General features: G+C 48.6%; 1 protein-coding gene across 5 annotated transcripts in view; it reads left to right on the top strand.

Moving 5' to 3' along the window:
- PLCG2 (phospholipase C gamma 2) overlaps positions 1 to 21643 on the top strand; it is a 202838-nt gene that overhangs the window by 86635 nt on the left and 94560 nt on the right. The window lies entirely within an intron of this gene.

Below are 21643 nucleotides of genomic sequence, written 5' to 3'. Positions count from 1 at the left end.
TGGTGCTTTATAAATCCTCCTTATGCCTGTATAAAGCCTCCCCATTTTACAGATGGGGAAACTGAGTCTCACAAAGTAGCGTGACCTTCCTGAAGCCACTTAGTCGGAATGGCTCTGCCGTGATTTTTTTCCAGTATGTCTCTCAAGGTGGCCTGAGACAATTTTGAGCACCTCTTGGGTTTTTTGAAGGTTCTTCCTGTACCCACCTGGAAGTCTGGCTCTTACTGCTGGAGATGAGCAGAACCAGGTTCCTGCTTCCTCTGGATCAGATGACTGAAGCTAGGGCACTTGGCCCTGAACTCCTCTCTTGGTTCAACCTCCTCAGTCCCCTAAGGAATTGCTTCATGATCTACGGACTGTGTCACCATGCTTGAGTGTCCTGAGGGTGCATTTCCCTGTGACCTTGTGCTGAAATCAAGACTCACTGGACGTTTTCCTGGGACCCCGTAGATGGGATGTGTGAGAAGGAGCCTAGTAAATTCACGTCTGCTGCAGTTATAAAGGGTCTCTGTTGTTTTGGAGCTCTGGCTACTTCTGTACAGCATCAATTAAGTTTTCAGGTCCAAAAACAGAACTTTGCATTTATTGCTTTAAAACTCTACTTCCTCTGTTCCAGATGAAGGACCAGAAACTCATCTACTTGTAGGAGGCCAGGCAGGTGACCTAAATAAGAGAACTGGACAGGGTCTAGGGAATGAATGACAGCAAACCTGGGCCGCAGAGTGGGTGAGATGCGAGGGCAGGTGGGAACTATGGTGGGTGGGGAGCCCGTGTGTGCCCGGTACGAGGTGGGCAGATCATACCCCACACTGTAGGCTCAGGGTCGACAGATCCGCAGCTGGAAACGTAGGTCGTTAATGCAAAATCGGCTCATTTTTAAAACGTGCTGACTCATTTAAACAAATAAGCAACATGATCTTGACCTAACCAAACACGTCTGCAGCCAGATGCAGTTCCCTGGCCAATGAGTATGAAGTCTGTTCTAGACTGATGATGGTGTTTGTGATTCTTATTGTTGCGTGGCACGTGGTGCCTGGTCCTTTGCTCGTTTTGGCCACAGTTGCAGTCAGTGGGTCTGCGGGGTCCACAGAGGATCCTGGGAAGACATGCTTGTGTGACCTTAAGCAAGTTATAGAACTCCTCTGAGACTCTGCTGACCTTTATAGCACCAGCCTTGCGAAGCTGCTGTGGCAGTTGAACTTGTAGTGTTTTTCAGAGCGTGAAAGGTGTGTTCCATCCGAGGTTTCAGTAAATGTGAATTTCTTTCCCATCAATTTGCATTCCTTCTCTTTTCCAAATTTTGGAGCAAACTTTAAAAAAGAGCTGAGAAAGGCCGAGAGCCCTGGGGTTTATCACTAGAGACCTCTTTCCAGGGAGACATTGCACATCTCCCAGGCATCCTGACACCTAGCCATCTGTTTGGGTTTCATGTTTGTTTGTGTTGGTCTTGTTCAGACTTGGCTCGGGTCTAGAGATGCACCTGGCAGTCTGGCGCAGAGGGAAGAGTGAGCGCCACAAGAGAACGGGTTCCGAATCCTGGCAAGTGCCAAGGTCCTGTAGCCAGAGAGCATTTGCTGTGTTTAAAAAAAAAAAAAAAATAGGCAAGGAGGGCAGGGTGTTGATGACGAGCAGAATGGCTGAGCTATGCGCATGTGGTCATTATAGAGACTCTGCGGCATCGACCGTATGTCTGTAAGCTTTTTTATTTTTTTAATTTGAAACAACATACATTAAATATTCAGTATAATGACTAATTATAAGACGAACTATCATGTAACCATCACTCAAATCCAGACCAAGAATGTTGCCAGCTCCCAGAAGCTTCTCCTGTATCCTCCCAATCACCCCTCCTCCCTTACCAACCAGCTCTTCACGTTTCTTTATGGTTTGACCATCTATGTACACAGAGGGTTTTTTTTTTTTTTTTTGCTTTTGTCACTGAATAATAGCTCAGGAAATTTCTCCAATTCAGTTGACACAGATAGTCTACTACCCCCTTTTTACTGATTACATAATAACCCGTGGTGTGGGTGAACCAAAGGTAAATCACCTATTCTTCTACCTTTACTAGGTTTCCAGGTTTTTGTTTTGTCAGTTAGCCACTGTGAACATTGAGACAAAGGGGCCTCGTTCTTGCTGTATTATTACAAAAACATTACCTGCTTACTATAACAAACTCAAAGAATGTAAGTGAGGAAAAAAAATGTTCTGTCCTTCCTTCTCCCAAATCTTGAGGTAACCGGTATTAACCGTGTAGTGTATTTTTTTTTTTTTACATCTTTCCTATGTATGTATATATCCATATGCACACTTACGTACATAAGTTTATGTACAGTTTTTTAGGCAGAAATAGGACCACACGATGCACGTTGTTCTGCAGCTTGCCTTTTCCCTTTACTGTGCTCTATGCAGCTGTCTCATCAGTACACGTGGGTCGGTTCCATTCTCTTTTGATGGCTGCCTGGTGTTCCAGACAATGGCTGCGCTGTCGTTTCTTTCACCCAAGTTCCCTACTGCCACCAGACAGGAGGGCATTTCCAATCATCCAGAATAGAAATGCCCGTGGACCCGCATCTTTGTGCACCTGTGCTACTATTGCTGCAGGATGAGCTCCTAGAAGTGGAATTCCTGGGTGTGCACATTGAACATTTTAATAGATTGTGTCATATTATCTCACCAGCTGCATACTGCTTTTAGGGGGATCACTGAATGAAGTCTCTGCTGTGAGTGTTGAATCTCTTAAAGATTTCTAGACTCAAAAATAGTCACAACATCACAGAATCTGGGTTTTAATGATGATGAGGCACGTGCCTTAGTTCTGTCCTGTCTTTTTCTGCTTCTGTGCTTTTCACTCATTCATGAACTTTTAATTATTTTAATAAATACATGTTTGAGTTTTTTTTTTTTTAAGTTTTAATTTTATTTATTTATTTATTTATTTATTTATGGCTGTGTTGGGTCTTCGTTTCTGTGTGAGGGCTTTCTCTAGTTGTGGCAAGTGGGGGCCACTCTTCATCGCGGTGCACAGGCCTCTCATTATCGCAGCCTCTCTTGTTGCGGAGCACAGGCTCCAGACGCGCAGGCTCAGTAATTGTGGCTCACGGGCCTAGTTGCTCCGTGGCATGTGGGATCTTCCCAGACCAGGGCTCGAACCCGTGTCCCCTGCATTGGCAGGCAGATTCTCAACCACTGCGCCACCAGGGAAGCCCTGAGTTTTTAAATTACTAAATATTTCAAACATAAAAAGCAGAGCATAGAAAATAATATAAACCGTACCTATGCACCATGACCCAGTTTTACCGACTCTTAGCATTTTCTTCATTATATTTGCTAGAGATCTCTTTTTATTAAATGTTATAGACACGGCTATAAAGCCCTCTGTCAGTTCTCCCAGAAATAAACATTTCGTGATGAAGATGTGTACCTTTCTCTCTCTCTCCTTCTTTTTTTTTTTTTTTTTTTTGGCCGCGTTGGGTCTTCGTTGCTGCGCGCGGGCTTTCTCTAGTTGTGGTGAGCGGAGGCTACTCTTCGTTGCGGTGCGCAGGCTTCTCATTGCAGTGGCTTCTCTTGCTGTGGAGCACGGGCTTCAGTAGTTGTGGCATGTGGGCTCAGTAGCTATGGCTTGTGGGCTCTAGAGCGCAGGCTCAGTAGTTATGGCACACGGGCTCAGTTGCTGCGCGGCATGTGGGATCTTCCCGGACCAGGGATCAAACCAGTGTTCCCTGCATTGGCAGGTAGATTCTTAACCACTGTGCCAGCAGGCAAGTCCCTACCCTTCTCTTTTATGTCTTATACTTTTCATACACTGGGGTAGCTGGAACCACAGATACCCATGACAGTTGGTTTGTGTCTTTTATTTATTTATTTTCTTTTTAAAAAATTTATTTCTTTTATTTATTTACTTTTGGCTGTGTTGGGTCTTTGCTGCGCGCGGGCTTTCTCTAGTTGCGTCGAGCGGGGGCTGCTCTTCGTCCTGGTGTGCGGGCTTCTCATGGCGGTGGCTTCTCTTGTTGTGGAGCATGGGCTCTAGGACCGCGGGTTTCAGTAGTTGTGGCTCGCGGACTTAGTTGCTCCGCGGCATGTGGGATCTTCCCGGACCAGGGCTCAAACCCGTGTCCCCTGCATTGGCAGGCTGATTAACTACTGTGCCACCAGGGAAGCCCCGGTTTGTGTCTTTTAAATAAGTCATTACCATTTGTATAAAATTTCAAACTTTTGCAACCTTTTCCGTGCTTAGCATTTCTTGAAACTAAGCTTTTAATTTTGGAATAATTTTGGATATACAGAGGAGTTGCAAAGATGCAGACTTCCCATGTGCCTTTCTCCTACGCTCCCGTCTTATGTTATGTGATGAATTTGCCCAAACCAGGAAATTAACATCAGTGCATGGCTATTAACTAAATTTCAGACTTTATTTGGATTTTACCAGCTTTTCCACAAATGTTCTTTTTGTGTTCCAGGATCCAACCCAGTTGCACTGGGTTGTTTTGATTTATCCACGTTACTATGTATGGGTCTGTCGTTTTTAATTGGTGGAGAGGGATCCATGGATGAGGAGAGCCAGTTTGCTTAACTCCTCCAGTGACGGACACGCACGTTGATTCTCTTTTCCTTCCGCAGGTGTGAGCTGCGCCCCAGTCAGCATGGGTGGGTGTTTCTCGTGGGTGGATGGACGCTGAGAGGCGGAATCGCCTGGGGAAGGAGTGTGCGTTTCCAGTGGCATCGGTGATTGCCACGTCACCGTCCAGGGGCCTTGTTCTGCCTCTTGGCTGAGTCCCTCCTTGGTGCCAGGTACTGAATGCTGCGGATGCAGAAGTGAGAGGGGGACAGTTAGTCATTTAGTAGGTCTCAAAAAGTCATGGCAAGAAGCATCCTTGTTAGCAGTCCAGGGACTTCAAGAAGACCTACTGTTGTGTGACAAAGAATTTGACTGGTCTTTGTCCCTGGTTCCTGGGAAGGAGAATCTAAATCTTTGGAATTTCCCAAGTAAAATAAGTGTCCTTATTATGTAGAGCCGTTTGGATCACACCTGAGTTTATACTAATGAGATGAGATGACTCAGGATGGGGCTGGTCAACAAAAAGCCAAACTTGTGGTTAGAGGGTTGGGATGTTAAAACAGCCTGACCTCCAGTGAGAGAAGAGAGGAAGGGGGGTTGGAGACTGTGTTCAATCATGAGGTCTACGTTCAATCAATTATGTCCATGTAATGAAACCCCAATTTTAAAAACTCCGGACACCAAAGCTTATTGGTACTTCCTGGTTGGTGAACATACCGATGTGCCAGGAGAGTGCTGAGCCCTGACTCCCCAAAGAGAGGAGATGGAAGCTCTGTGTTTAGGACCCTCATAAACCGTGCTCTACCTCTCTCTTCATCTGGCTGTTCCTGAGTTCTATCTTTTATAATAAAACTGTAATCATAAGTATATAAAAAAGCATGGCACGACCACCCACCAGGGGCCGCAGCCCACTGCAGAGGACCCCAGAGGGAGCCGGCTAGATACAGTGGGTGACGGTGGACGGGGATGAGAAAGGTGCGGGCATGGGCCTTCAGGCAGGTGCAAAGGCCGTACAGGTGTGCGCGCCAGGCAGGAGGAATGACTGAATGTACAGATGTGGAGCTGGTGTGATCAGAGTGTACAGGTGGGAGAGGTGAGATGGGCAGGCACTGGGGGCCATGGAGGCTCCAGGGAACACGTGCAGTGTGTCCGGACAGCGCCCTCCTGTTCCTCACATCCAGGAGCTTAGCAGAATGCGGGACACACAAGCACATTTCCCCTCGGGGCCTTTGTACTTGCTGTTTGCTCTTCTTGGAATATTCTTCCCCAGACATCTACGTGGATCTGCCCTTGCTTCCTTCAAGCCTCAGCTTAGAGGGCACCCTCCTCCAGGGAGGCCTCCCCCATCACACCTGCTACCCAAGCTTCTCCTCTACCCCGTCACCCACCAGGCCTCACTCTACTTTGGTTTTTTCTTTTTTTGGCTGCGCCGCACAGCATGTGGGATCCTAGTTCCCCAGCCAGGGATCAGACCCTCGCCCCCTGCAGTGGAAGCATGGAGTCTTAACCACTGCACCACCAGCGAAGTCCCGGCTTTGGTTTAATTCTTATAGCACTTACCACCACCAGATATAATACATATTGATTTACCTGTCTGCATCCTTAGAATATACTTCCTTGAGGGCAGGGATTTGATCTGCTTGGTATCCACAGCCCCTACCACTGTGCCAGGCCCGTGGACCCTCAGCGCCTCTGCCCACTGGATGAGTGGTTGGGCGTTACCCTCACCGTGATGACCTGTGGGTGACAGCAGCGAACGTTTAGCACCAGATTGTGTCCTGCGCAGCTCTTTGATGTGAGCTGTCGACTCCTTAAATTCCCCGCATCACCCCCATGAGCCTGACCCTACTTAATGTGTCTCTATTTTGCAGGGGGAATGGGAGCTGGCAGGGTTGTGGGTGGAGTGACGGGGGGGGGGGTGGGGGGCTGGAACTTGACCCTCTGCTGACCTGAGCTCCAGTTGGGAGCCCAGGCTGGCTCCCTGGGAAATGCTGGGACAGGAGGCACGCTGTGGGCTTCCGCCCCAGGCTGTGGAGTCAGACGAGCATTCATGCCCCCGGGCTGGACTCACATCCTTGTGCAGGGAGGTCTCGGCGTGGACCTGCCTGGACTGGAGTGCTTGGGGGACCCTCTTGCCCCAGTCCTGCCCTCTCTGAAAGGGAAGGAAGGCTCTCACCTTCTGGCTCGTTGTAACAGGAACTGCCACCCCCTACCCCGCAACCTTGGTTTGCAAAACTCTGAGCCTCGTGGGGAAATGAAGGGCTGGCTTGCTAACCACAGTGAAAACTCATTTGCAAAGGCAAAGCAGGGGCCGCAGGGCCCTTCTCTGCCCCCAGCAGAAGGGACCGACGTCTGCAGGCTGCCGTCTTGCTGGAACTGGTCGCGCCCCGCCATTGGGCTTGGGAGCCTGGAGACCGTTACCAGCCGCCGGCTTTCTGGTCTTCCAGCCTCAGTCTTCCCCTCTGTTAAATGGGGGTAATCGTAATGATATTGTGGTGATCTGGTGCTCGGATGAGGAAGCGCACGCAGCGCCTGACGCATTGTGACTACTGGGGGGCTATTGGCGTCGCTTCCATGGTGGTGATAGGTGGGCGGCCTCCGTCTCCCGGCCTCCGCTCCACACAGTAGCTGCTTTTTAGGAATAATCCTCAGGTTAAGCAACAAGGAGATAAAGGACTATTTCCTGATGCATTCTTTCCTTTTCCTTTTCGAGCAGAACTTGCCATTTTAGTTAACCTTCTGTGAGCAGTCTGATATTGAGCTGACTGAGGGCATCGTGAGGGCCAGACCCCGTTCCTGCAAAGCTGAAGAATGAGGCAGAGGCTGGCCCTCCTGCCTTGGGTCTGGTGGGGGAGACCGCGGGTGCCCAGTCAGCTGTAAGGGAGCGTGATGGGAGCCAGCACAGGCAGTTGTTAAGCTCCCAGAGGTCCAGGCATCCGCGCCTGTAACTATTTGAAGGCTTCTATTGTGCCATGCTTGCCCGGGGCCCCGGGCCGGGGCTGGCGTCAAGGTTGTAGCACTAAAGCAGAGGAACGAGTAATTACCGTAAGTGTGATGAGAACCCGGAAAGGGGAAGTTGAGAAGAGGAAGGAAAGCCCTCCCAGAAAGGGGGCATTTGAGCTGGGCCTTGAGCTTAGATGAATGCTCTTTCCTGCTTCTGGGTTTCCGGAGAGTCTGCTCCTTCCCTGCCTGGGAGGCACTGTGTTGGGGGTTTAAGGACCCCATGAAGGCTCACGGACCCCAGGATGACATCCCCCCTTTAAAGGATGAGGGCTTTACTTCTCTGGAGGGCTTTCTAGGCCGGGAGGTCCGGGTGGGAATGACCAGTGTGTCGTGTGTTCACCGCAGGACTCTGGGGGCAGCTTCTGGAAGAGCAGGGCCTTCCTTTGCGGTCTGTCCTCGTCCCTCGGAGCCCTTTCCCTTGATCATGGCTCTGTCAGTCACTCCGAGGGTCCTGAGCCATTTTTCTGGCCAGCACGGCCCAGTGCCTGCAGGAGAAGCCGGAGGGTGAAAAGGTATCTCTGCCTGTCTCATCCAGGGACTGACTTTGGCACTGGGAGCCCTGAATACGCTTGGCATCTCCCTCCGCCCCCTGAGGCTTGGCTTCAAAGAGAGGAGCCACGTTTAGCCAGTATCTACCCTGTTCACCCAAGGGTTTTCGGAGAGGCCACTGGGGGAGCAGCTCGCTTGGAAATAGAAGTGAGGGGGGAGAGAGCCAGCCTCCCCCGTTTGGCGGGGCTCTCTCTCTACACCACCACATCGCCACCCTGCTGCCTTTGGCATCAAGGCCCGGCCAGGTGGCCCTGAGGGAATGACTTCACCTTCCTGAGCCGAGTCTGGAAAATGGGGGTTTGTTCCCAAGGTTGGCAGAGCATTAAGGAGATGGTGAGGTCAGCTCTGGCACCTAATAAATATTTTATAAGAAGGGTCTGGTCTGTCCTCCATCCAACTCAGGTGTTTCTACCCTGGGCTTGACCTGGGCAGGGCTCCGTTTTCTGCTGGCGGAATTGGTTGGTGAGTCTGCCTGGGTGGTGCTGGAGTGTGCCGGCTCTGGAGCTGGACCAGCAGGGCTCGCACCCTGGTCGCACCCAGCCTGCCAGAGCCTGTTTACTCCTCTGCAAAATGGGGGTGCTGATAACGGTGGCCACCCACCCCTTAGGGCTGCAGGAGGCACCACTGAGGTGATGGACACTAAGTATTATACTTGGCTGGTGGTCGGTAAACTGTGAACTGTCAGAGCCACTGCTGTCTGTGTAGGGGTTTCGGAGCCGGGACCCTTGCAAGGATGATCCTGAGAGGAAGAATCTAGTAGGACCCAGTTGGCCCAGGGTGAGGTCTGAGCAGCGGGGAGGTCTTTCTTCCCTGTATAGTGATTAAGAGCACAGGCCGGGAGCCAGACTGCTGGGGTTCAAGTCCTGGCTCCACCAGTGTGGCCTTGGAAAGTCACGCATCGCAGTCTCAGTGTCCCCATCTTTGGAACACAGGTGACGATCTCGGCTCGCATCAGAATCCCTGATATGTTGCCTGGCTGTACTAGACGTCTCTGTGAATGTGGCTTCCCTGCCCTTTTGCTCCTCTTTGGTTTCCTCTGAAGCCAGGAGGTTCCTGGTAGAAAGACGAGGACCAGCGTTTTCCATGGGAAGATTCAACATCAGTCAACCTCTAGAATTTTCTCTACACAAACCTGGTCAAAGTTGAGATAGTTGTATTCTCAGAACCTTTCTTTTCCTGTGAAAAAATAACAAGAAAAGAACCATCAGACTCGTAGAATGAGTGTGTGTTTACGTGTAGTGCTGCTGGCTGGACTGAGGTCAGGGCGGGGGAAGAGAGGCTATTCTCTTGTTACAAGGGGAACCCACGCTGTCCTTCTGCAGGTGCTGAGAACTCAGGCTCCTCGCGGACGTACATAGAAATTGTGTTTTTGGCTGCCGTCCTCGGCCTTTGCAGCATGAGTGGGCCCCCAAGCTAGGCCCCGCTGTGGGTCCCCTGCAGGCCACTTCCTCTGGGTTTCAGTGACTGGCTTATCGGCCAGCCCCATGCGCATCTATTTCTGGTCCGGCTAGAAATAGTATGGATCCTGGTGGAGGGAGGAGCACAGGGTTGGCTCCTAGAATGGAGAAGCAGCCTGTGGGGAGGGGTGAGGGATGCTGTCCCCAGTGTCCCCCAGGGGAGACCATGCTCGGGGCCCTGGCAAAGCACGATTTCCAGGCAGGGCCCCTGGAACGTGAGCCAGTGGTGGGAGCGTCCTTCCCTTCAAAGTTCCTTTCTGGGCTTTCTGATCATGTCAGGGAGAATATCTGTTTGGTACTAGCATGGTTGGTTTCTTTCTTTCTTGATACTCTGTATTTTTATTTTTTATAAATTTATTTATTTTTTATTCATTTATTTTTGGCTGCGCTGGGTCTTCGTTGCGGTGCGCGGGCTTTCTCTAGTTGCGGCGAGCGGGGCCTACTCTTCGTTGCGGTGCGCAGGCTTCTTATTGCGGTGGCTTCTCTTGTTGCGGAGCACGGGCTCTAGGCGTGCGGGCTTCAGTGGTTGCAGGACGCCGGCCCAGTAGTTGTGGCTCACAGGCTCTAGAGCGCAGGCTCAGTAGTTGTGGCGCGTGGGCTTAGTTGTTCCGCGGCAGGTGGGATCTTCCCGGACCAGGGCTCGAACCCGTGTCCCCTGCATTGGCAGGTGGATTCTTAACCACTGCGCCACCCGGGAAGCCCCATAGTCTGTATTTTTAATTGAAAATTTTATTGAGATAATTGAAGATTCTTTTGAGATAAATGAAGATTCATTCTCCAGGGGGGCTGTGCTCAGTTTCCCCCAGTGGGGACATCTTGCAAAATTGTAGTGTGATATCACAGCCAGGACGCTGGCACTGATTCAGCCCACTACCCGTCTTACTCAGATTTCCCCAGTCCTCCTTATACTCTGTGTGTATCTGTTTGTTTGTACGATTTTATCCCATGGGTAGGTTCCCGTATCCCACCACAGTCAAGATATTGGAAGTTCCATCACCACCAAAATCCCTCTTAATAACCACACCCACCTGCATTTCTAAAATTTTAACACGTCTCATTTTGAAAGGCATTTTTCTTTAATAAGATATAACAAACCTATGGTAAAATGCAAGCGAGGTGAGCGTGAGCTCAAATTTACACATGTCCAGCTCTGTGGCCACTGTCCCCACAAGGTAACCACCGCTTTGCTTCTGTGTCCTTCTGTGAGTCTTACTATGGTGAACTTGGCCTCACGCCCTTAACACGCCCGCTTTTGTCCTCTTACAACTCAGAAGCACATGAGGGTTTCCTTTTGGCATCAGCTGGTTTTAGGCAGAATTTAATATTGTCCTGTTTCCACTGACTGCGTTATTTTACAATTCGTATAATGTATGGTGGGCGGGAATGGTTTTTCTTTTTACCGTAAGGCATAAACTCATTCTTAAAATACAGCTGTTCAAGTGAAAAAGATGAGTTGATTTAAAGATAAATATTAGACAAACAGTGCCAGCACAATGCAGATATGGCACACTTGACAAAGTTGATAATCAAGTGACTGACATTTGAGAAAGTGTCAAAAGCACATATGACTCCAAAAAACCCCAAACCAAAAACTGGTTGATCCAGTGGGGGAAAATATCTATATATAGCCTTTGTACAATGAAGGCCTGCTGTGTAATTTTGATTCACAATACTGGTTTAAGGCAAAACAAATTAAAATTTTAATAGGCTGGGCATAAGGGAGTGAGTCCTTCCTTTAATGCCTTAATGATTTTTGAAATATCTGCACAATACCTGTTTTATATACCTAATACATGTTTTAAAATGGACTCTTTTTAACTTAAATTTGTAGAGAAGGAACTTTGATCTCACAGTTTAGAGGCTGCTATATCTGTATTTTTCCAATTCCTATTAAAATACATCACAATTAAGACATTAAAAAAATGTAAGTACTCTTATTAAAGTCCTCTCCCATATCACACGCATGGGATTATTCTCACTTCATTTCCAGCAGGAGGGAGGAAACATCAAGTTTAAGTGACACTAAAACAATGAATATTTAAAGAATTGTATTTGATGGTCAGTTAGTGCTTGGGGTTTCAGCTGACCAGTTCATAAGACTCCTCTTTCTCTCATCTGCTCCTGAGTTTGGAAACAAGAACTGAAACACAGGTAACTCATAACTGGCTATGAGAAGGTTTGCTCTGTGTTTGAGCTGCCTTAAGAGTCTGGTTTAGAATTGACCTCTGGCCCCTGACCCCTGACCTGCTCACTGTGTCACTGGCACTGTTGGATGTCCACTCCATGTGGCAGGGAGTAGGGCAGGGCATGTGGTTCCTGGGGGATGGATTGGACCAGAGCTGGAACAGGAGGCTGAGCTGGGCAAGCCCGGTTCCTTTTTCCAGACTCTGCTGTCGGAGAGCGTTCCCTGCTCCCCTGGGGAGAGGGAGTTCCCCGGAGGGAAGAGAAGGCCAATCAATTTCTCCAGGGTCACTTAAAACTCTTAAACACCCATAAAACAGTCCTTCACACATTTCTGCCTGGATACAGAGCATTCCAGGAACAGCTAAATAATTATTTGAGTGTTGTTATTCTGGAAAAGTCTCTATATGGAAGCATGAGGTGGCATATTCTCCTCTGGCTGTCAGCACCGTCTCATCCATTGTTTCTTACATTTTCAACAAGGGAGATGAGAACGGTCCCCCTCACTTCCCATCTCTAGGCTTTAAAATAATTTTTAATGCTTTACCAAGTTCTTTTAGGTATATCTACCTGTGGGATGGATATTCTTTCCCCATTTTACCTATAAGAAGGCAGAGGCTAGGCTAGAATAAAGAAACCTGTCCCAAGCTGCAGAGCCAGGACAGGTAGAGTGGAACTTGAAGCACGTGTCTCCTAGATTCTTCTAAAGTTGGGCTCTTTCTCTTCTCCCACGTTGAACCTCTTGGAACTGTGTGCTGTGGTGCATCTCAGTTTTTTATCTGACTTCAAGGTCAGAGGCTGCTGTGTATGTGAAATAACCCCACACCCTTGGTCTTTTAAAGCAGGGTCCTTCACTGAGACAGAGCAGCACTGAGACAAAGTGAAACCACCAGCAGTGGTGAAGGTGTTATTGAAAGATGCTATGAAAGAGCTTTCATCGCAATAGCTCAACTAACCTTGACCGTGAGACCTCCTGGGGGCCACCGCAGTTTTTATTTAATGTAATTTCATCTTGTTTGCAGAGCAGCTCAGGGAAGGAGCTACTGTACCACTGTGAGTGCAGATGAGGAAATTGCAGAGAGAAGGGAGGTGACTTGCCCAAGCTCCCAGGCGTCTTTGGGGAGCAGAGCTGGGATTTGAACCAGGGTCTCTGGAGCCCAGGACTCCTTCCAGGGCTTTCTGCTCCCCCTTCACCAGGATAACTCTAGCCTTCAGAACTCAGCCAAGATGCATGCCCCCGAGAAGCCTTTCTTCCCCTTGCTGGGAAGAAGCCCCCGTGTAGACTTGATTTTGCTCCCTTGAGGTGTTTAGCGTGGTGGTAGGTTTACGTGCTTGTGTACAGGTTTGGACGGGGTCTGTCCTCCCAGGCTCTGAGCTTCTGGGGACGGGGACCGTGCCTGTCGGCTTCATCCCTGGCAGTCAGCGAGATGGTCACTACCTACGTGGTTGAATGACTGAAAGATGGAAAAGAGGGTGGTGGGTATGTGCAGGAAGGTCCCCAAGCCTTCTCTGTCTCTTCCTCTTGGGTACATCTGGAGCTTCCTTGAAGATACTTTGTTAAGCTTGTTGGGGGGTGGTGTCACTTGAGGTTGAGTGAGGAAATTGGGGAAAAGGTCATGTGAGGATAAGAGGATGTTCCAGGCATGCGGGGGGCCAGCAAGACAGCGGCCCAGAATCAAGAGTGGGAGGAGGAAGGAAACAGGAGTCGAAGAACAGGGGCATGGGGACAACCGACAGAGGGGGCAGAAAACCCCAAGTGTGCGTCTGCAGGTGATGGGTGGGCAGAGGTGGCTGGATCTGGGGAAGACCCGAGGTGATGCCGGGAAGCGGGGGGAGGTTTCAGAGACAAGGCTTTGCTTCTGTGGCTGTGTTATCTCACTTCTTCAAGCAGGAAGCTCGGCTGCAGAGCCCGACTGCACGAGCACACTCGGCCCGAGCTCTGGCCACCAGAGCCGACTTGGAAAGTAAAGCCGGTCCTCTTACCGACTCTGTGCCCCTTGGCCAAAATTCCAGCCAGGGCAGATCAAGCTCCCGTTGCCACCATTTGCCCATCCCCCTTCCCACCAGTAACCCCTATAGTCAGCAAATTGGTGGGAATCTCTTTTTTTGACGTTTTCTCATGCTTTTACACACATATGAGCACATGTACAAATACAGGCATCCCTCCTTAGCTGAGCCTAATGCATTCCTGAAAACACAATGGAGAGCATCTTTCTTTGGATAGCAGTGTATTATGTCATATTACACGGATACAAGTGGTGGCACATTGCCGACAGCTCGAAAAAACCCAACCAGTTTCCCCAGTATTGCTTGACACCCTTAATCACCTAGAAACCAGCCCATCAAATATTTCTGCAAGAATGCGAAGCATTGACAGCAACAAATACCTAATGATTTGATGCTTTAATGAACTTATTACTCACACATATGATACTACACGGTATTGGTTCTGAATTTTGATTTTTTTCTGTCCTGTAACTACTTTGTAACTTGATAGAAATGACAATGAAATCTGTTAAAAATACTAAAGAGGTCATCTAAATTGGACTCTGGTTGGTAGCTGGCTTGCCAGAAGTAAACACTAAGACTGAATAGGGTGGGCAGGACACTAGGTTTGCTGCATGATGATTTTCAGCATTAGAGCACTGGGCATGTTCCTCTCTAATGCAGACTGATACACAGCAGTATTTCCACAGGTGCCTGCACCTGAACTTCGTGTAGCAGGTGTGTGATCTTTGTGGTGCATTTTAGGTAAAAAATGTTTGCGAGTTATAGTAAATATTAATATAGTGAGAATTTGAACAGCGACGGGCACCTGTATACAATATGTGCATGCACATGTTTGTACGTACATGTGGACCCACACACGCACAGATGCAGGCACATAAATCTGGTATCCTGTTTATGTAAGCTGTTGTGGAGCTTTTCCACATCACTACATAAGAATCTGCCTCTTCAATTTCCACAACAGATAAGTTGAGAGATGGTGTTTTTCCTTAGGCCTTATATGAGTTCAGCTTTATTCCATTGCATTAATAATTAAAAAAATAGTAGCTAACAAGCACTTAGAAGTTACTACATCTTTATTAGTTAAAATTACCAGACACTATTTTAATTCACACACACACATGCACGCACACATACGGACACACTTTCATTTAATCCTCAAAGAACACCATGTGGGGAGACCATTATTTCTCCTATGGTTCGCATGAGGAAATGGAGGCAGGAAGAGGTGAAGTTACTGCCTGAAACCACCTGCTGGATTTGAACCCAGGTGGACTGGTTCCAGAGTCTATCTGCTCATCACCAGCTATGGGCTTGTCACGACCTGGGGGACCCTTGGAAACCTGTGGATTTGCATCCCCAGCACTAGGGTTTTATTCCCAGCGGCAGGTCCGAAAGGTGGTTTGGGATTAACCCGGCTGAGTGCAGCCGGCCTTACGCTTCTTGCTGCTCCGCACCCCTGGTGTGGTGGGGCCACCCTTCAGCTAGGAAAGTGCCCCCGTGTGATGCAAGATCAAGTGCTGGGCATGTCAACAAAAATGCCCAAAGGGCCCTTGTAGACTCTGCCAGTTATCAAATAGAAAACCACTCCCACTGACCAGGGATTTCCTTCCTGACTTCCTGGGGCCCCTGGTAATCAAGAGGGTAGCCAGAGAGTGGGCACCTCTGTGTCTCTGGAGGTGGCCCCTGCTTGCCCAGAAGGCCTGGGAAGTAGTGGTGACAGCTTTGAAGGGCTCGGTGGTGGCTTGCAGAGGCCCAGCCGTAAGCTCATGCACAGCAAGTGACTGTCCACCTACATACGAGCACCATCGCTGGTCCGGGTTGGTGGCTGGTCAGCCGCGTGGCACGAAGGGGGCACGTCACCGTTACACCTGCAGCCCTGAGGGTATAGTCGATAGAGGACCAATTTCCACTCCTACCAGAAACCTGAGATAACTGAAAACGGGTGTTCAAAAAGAAACCTGTGTGTTCAGACAGAAACCTGTATGCGAATGTTCATAGCTGTACTGTTTACAATAACGAAAAGGTGGAAACAACCCAAATGCCCATCAGTGGATAAATGGATAGACCAAATCCATGCAATGAAATATTATTCATTCATAAAAATGAAGTACTGACATGTGCTACAACACGGAGGAACCTCAAAGGTCTTCTGCCAAGTGAATTTAAAAGCCAGACACAAAAGACCATGTATCGTATGCCTCTGTTTATATGCAACGTCCAGAACAGGCAAGTCTCTATAGACTGAAAGTAGATGAGTGTTTTCCGGGGGCTGGTGTGGGCTGAGTGGGAAATGTGGAGGCCGAAGGGTATGGGTTTCTTTCTGTGGAGATGAAAATGTTCTAACATCGACGCTGGTGGTGGTTGCACAAGTCTGTGAATATACTAAAAGCCATTGGATTGTATCCTTCATGTGGATGACCTGTGTGGCATGTGAACTATATCTTAATAAAGCTGTTACATTAAAAAGAGAGAGTGAGCGAGGGAGTGCACTGACGCCTGTAACTCCAGAACCACCTGTTGATCCAGGATACCTTTGGGGCTACAGAACGTACAGGGGCAGTAACATCTCGTCCCGTCTCCGTGTAGTATCTCTCCTGGGGGAGCCCAGAGACGCTGTTCCCTCAACAACTGGGACTTGTCCACATCTGCCACTGTTCTGCCTGAACTAGAGAGACATTGCAGCTTTGACCCCTCAAACATCTGATCGCCGAGTTCCGTGGGGGTAGCACAGAGACTACCAGTTCGATAACCTGATACAGCAGAGGATGCCGAGGCCTAACCCTGATGCCACAGTAGTCACTACTGCACATTAAAGGCACTTTGCCGTGAATGCTGCAGCTCTTTGCCTGAGGCCTGGGGAGTTAAGGCCCCCTAAAAGCAGCCCTCAACCAATAGCAGTTGGAGGTTGGGGGATAACACCCCAGCTCCCTCCCTCTCTCGGTGGGGCAAACTCTAAGGGGCTCCTAGATCCCCATGGGGTCAGCTCCCTGTGCCCCTGGGGTACCAGGTTGATGACATAGCAGCCTCCTTATCAGCGCCTTCCCTTTTCTGTCTCACTTCCCTGCTGCTCTGCTGATGTTTCCTGGGATCAGCTCCTGGATAAACTGCATGCGCTCAAATCCTTGTCTCAGGGTCCGCTTCTGGGGGAAGCCAAGCCAAGACACCCAGGAAACCTTATCATGTATTCCGCGGCGGTCTGAATTTCTGCTCTGAGCCAGGCTCTGACGTAGGCGGGTGTGAGCAGGACGGACACGACCCTTGTCCTCTTGGGGCTTAGAGGAGAGGGCAGATAGGCAGCAAACAAAGAAAGCTATGAATGCGGATGGTGCCGGTGAGGAACTTCATGGCACGGATGTAAAAATGACAGGCTGGATCAATGCAGGGAGGGGGAGAAGGAAGGCGGCGTTGAGAAATCACTTAAATGAGATCCGACGTCGCCAGGAGGCCCACGTACGGTCAGACTTGCTGACGGAGCGCGGTGGGAAGAGGGCTGCGTGTCCTAACATGGCTTCTCAGAGTCGCCTGCTTGACCGTGAGAAGCAGCGTAAAGGTTCAAATCCTGGCTCTTCCACTTGCTGGCTGGTGACCCTGGCCGAGGTACTTCACCTCTCCGTGCCTGTTTCCTCATCTGTGTAATGGGGACAGTCATGGGAGAACAAGAGGACAGCCTTGCTGCTTCCAGGAGACTCACTTTCCTCGTGTGATCCATGCTCCAGTGCCCCACGTGACCAGGCTGAAGCCCGTCCCCTGCTGGGACCACAGCCTAGCTTTAGCTTTGTTCTCCTGCCTCATCTATTTCTGCAGTCCTTTGTCCTTTGAGCACCCCACCGCCAGCCCAATAAAAGCCTAAAAAAGAATCCTTGCCTCAGGCTTGGCTTCCAGGGAACCGACCTATGACATGTGCAGGGCATTAGCATTATGCCTGGCATATAGTAAGTGCTCTGTAAGAGTTGTACATGATTATGATTATTGCCTTTATTTTTAGTCTCATGGATGAGGCTAGTGTGTCTGTAAGACCTTTGGAGGTCAGGACTGTGTACAGCCAGGAGAATGTCTGGCTGACAGAGTATGATGAATAAATACTCTGCGTTTACGGATGGAAGGACTCAATATGTCAGTTCTTTGCAACTTGGTGTAGACACAATCACAATCACAATCAGTATCCCAGCAAGTTATTCTGTAGATACTGACAATCTGATCCTAAAGGTTATATGGAGAAGCAAAACACCCAGAGTAGCCAATGCAGTATTGAAGAAGAACAAAGTCAGAGGTGTCTGCTGCCCGGCTCTGAGACTTACTATAAAGCCATAGTTATCAAGACAGTGAGGTGTTGGGGAAATAATAGACAATTAGATCAATGGAACAGAATAGAGAGAACAGAAATAGACCCACACAAATCATCAGCTGATCTGTGACAATGGAACAAAGGCAATCCAATGGAGAAAGCATAGTCTTATCAGAAGCATGATGAATCGGCCAGTACTTATCCCGGGAAAAGAAGGGGGGAGGTGATCAGGATGACATCACGGAGGCAGCCAGTCCTGGCTGATGAGGGAGATGCCCGCGGCCCTTTCCTGGGACAGGGCTGGCCTCCAAAGGACCCTTGATTGCACTGAAGTGAAGGGCAGCGTAGGGATGAGCAGGGCTGCTTGCGTCATCGGAGTGGCTGTTTATATTTTATTCTTTTCCCGTCTCCCGTGTTTCTTTCTCTCTGACTTTGTACGTTCCATGGTTGTATCTCCCTCCCTCCTCATCCGGATGGCTTGTCCTCTGTTCGTATCTGGTTGTCTCTGCCCGTCTTTTACCCTGTTTGGTTGTTTCCGTTTGTGTGTGTCTGTCTCCCTCTGCCTCCCGCTCTGTCCCATCTCCAGTCCTGTCCCGTCTGTGTCCCCATCTCTCTCTGTCCGCTTCCTCTTTCAACAACTATTTATTGGGCCCCACTGTGTACCAGTTGCCCTGCTAAGGGTGGAGATACAGTGGTGAGGAAAGATGCACCATCTAGGGAAGGAGCCACGAATCCATGGTTCTCACCACTAAGCACTTGGCCTCTTCAGTGCTGTGGGGAAGAGGGGCTTGGTGTGTGTAATAGCAGTGGTTGGAGGGTATTCTGTGCGTCTGCTGGTGATTGAGCTGAAGCTGGAAGGGAGAACGTGGAGCTAGCTAGGCTAAGAGCGTCCCCAGCAGAGCCAGCGGCGGTGTCCTGTGGGGGAGTGAATGCGAGCCACTGGCCAGTGTGTCTGGAGCGCGGCAGCAAGGATTCACAGTCGGTCCAGATGGGGTCGGCAGGGTCATCACACGGCCTTGGTTCTTAGTCCTAATAGCACTGGGATGCCATCGGCAAGCTTGAAGCCCAGGGGTGGCTTGAGCATGTCTGCATTTCATAGAAAAGACTATGGGGGTAGCTCCTGGCTACTTCAGTAGCGCAAGCGAGAGGTGACAGTGGCTTGGATTATGGTGTTGGCCCTGGGAATGGGTAGAAGATAGATTCAAGAGTGATTTAGAAGGAATTGATAAGACTTGGTGATTGCCTGAAGACAGTGTTACGTTATCTGAAATTTTTTTCTTTAGTTATGAACGCATCAAATTTTTATTATAATTTTGCTGTAAGGAAAAAAGCTCACAGTTGGCCAATTCAGAAATTCCCTCTTAGAGATATTTTATGGGGAAAGAGAATGGTTAGATAATCACTGTTAGACTAGCTAGGAAAAAAAGAGTATTGCTTAAGGTCACTAGACTCTTAACTGGCAGTCAGCTGGGTGGGTAAGTAACTGATTTCTGAGAACAAACATTAATACCTCAGATGTTCTCAAATAACTGCTGAAGCAGGTAAATCAGCAGTGCTGATTTAACCCCCCCAGAAGGTTGTGAATCTGAGCGCACACAAAGACTCTGTGTTTTGTTGTTAGTTTTTGAGGAATGAAGGACCCCTTGACCTGCCCCCAACCCCATAATAGGACCACCCATAATTAAGTGGGTTTAAAAAAATTTTTTTTTAATTTATTTTTGGGCTGCGTTGGGTCTTCGTTGCTGCGGGCTTTCTCTAGTTGCGGCGAGCGGGGGCTACTCTTCGTTGCAGTGCACGGGATTCCCATTACGGTGGCTTCTTTTGTTGTGGAGCACGGGCTCTAGGCATGCAGACTTCAGTAGTTGTGGCACGTGGGCTCAGTAGTTGTGGCGCACGGGCTTAGTCGCTCCGCGGCATGTGGGATCTTCCCGGACCAGGGCTCAAACCTGTGTCCCCTGCATTGGCAGGCAGATTCTTAACCACTGCGTCAGGGAAGTCCCTTGATAAGTGTTTTTAAAAACTTTTTAGTTTGAAATAATTTTAGACTCATGATGACATTACAAAAATAATACAGAGTTTCTGTGTACCATTCATCCAATTTCCCCCTGTGATAACATCTTTCATAACCATAGCTGTCAAGTCCAGGAAATTGACACTGGTAAAATATTATTAAATTACAGACCTTAATTAGTTTTTTAAAATTTATTTTTTATTAAATAATAGTTGAATTACAATATTGTGTTAGTTACTGCTGAACAGCAAAATGACTCAGTTATACATATGTATACATTCTTTTTCATATTCTTTTCCATTATGGTTTATCACAGGATACTGAATGTAGTTCCCTGTGCTCTACAGTAGAACCTTGTTGTTTATCCATTCTACATATACCAGTTTGTATCTGCTAATCCCAAACTCCCAGTCCAACCCTTTCCCACCCACCTCCCCCTCAGCAACCACCAATCTATCCTCTATGTCCCTGATTCTGTTTCTCTTTTGTAGATAGTTTCATTTGTGTCATATTTTAGATTCCACATATAAGTGATATCACGTGGTATTTGTCTTTCTCTTTCTGACTTATTTCGCTAAGTGTGATAATCTCTAGTTGCATCCATGTTGCTGCATATGGCGTTATTTTGTTCTTTTTTATGGCTGAGTAGTCAGACCTGAATTAGTTTTCACCATTTTTTATGTGGACTCAATTTTTGTTTGTTTTTGTTTTGGTGTATAGTTTCAAGGAATTTTATCACATGTTTAGACTTGTGTAGCTACCACCACACACAGGGTACAGAACAAATGCTGTTTATTTCAAGTCTTTTCACTTTACTTCATGATTCTTGTCCCCCAAACTGTTTTCAGTCTAGCTAGATCCATAGTAAGAAAGTGAAAAGCCTTTGGTTCGGGCTTCCCTGGTGGCGCAGTGGTTAAGAATCCGCCTGCCAATGCAGGGGACACGGGTTCGAGCCCTGGTCTGGGAAGATCCCACATGCTGCGGAGCAACTAAGCCCATGCGCCACAACTACTGAGCCTGCGCTCTAGAGCCTGTGAGCCACAACTACTGAGCCCGCGTGCCTAGAGTCCGTGCTCCGCAACAAGAGAAGCCACCGCAATGAGAAGCCCGTGCACCGCAACAAAGAGTAGCCCCCGCTCGCCGCAACTAGAGAAAGGCCGTGTGCAGCAATGAAGACCCAACACAGCCAAAAATAAATAAATTAAAAAAACAAAAACCTTTGGTTCATTCCATCCCCTCCTCCCCTAATTTAATACTCTGTCCCCTCCTATTGTTACGTGTGAATGGCCGTGAACCTTTCCTGCTATTTCAACTCTGACTCTAAAATGCCTTTGTTCACTTGGGTCTATTTGCTTCCTTGATCACAGGTCAAAGCTGAGGTCTCCTTCCCTACTCTCTCATTTCCAGGAATACCTCTCTTTCCTGTTTCTCTGTTCAGTGTAAGAACAAGGATGTATGTCCCAGGATTCTTATGGTTACATGTGACAGAAACTCATTTCCCACTAACCAAAGCAAAAAGGAGAATTTTTTGGGTCACGTAGGTAGCGTACTCCAGCGCAGAAGTGGCTTCAAGCCCAAATGGACCCAGG

The sequence above is a fragment of the Balaenoptera borealis genome (genome assembly GCF_965194805.1).
Source record: "Balaenoptera borealis genome assembly, chromosome: 19".
NCBI lineage: Eukaryota > Metazoa > Chordata > Mammalia > Artiodactyla > Balaenopteridae > Balaenoptera > Balaenoptera borealis.
Note: the sequence above shows the minus strand (reverse complement) of the source record. Positions and strands in the feature narration are given on the sequence as shown.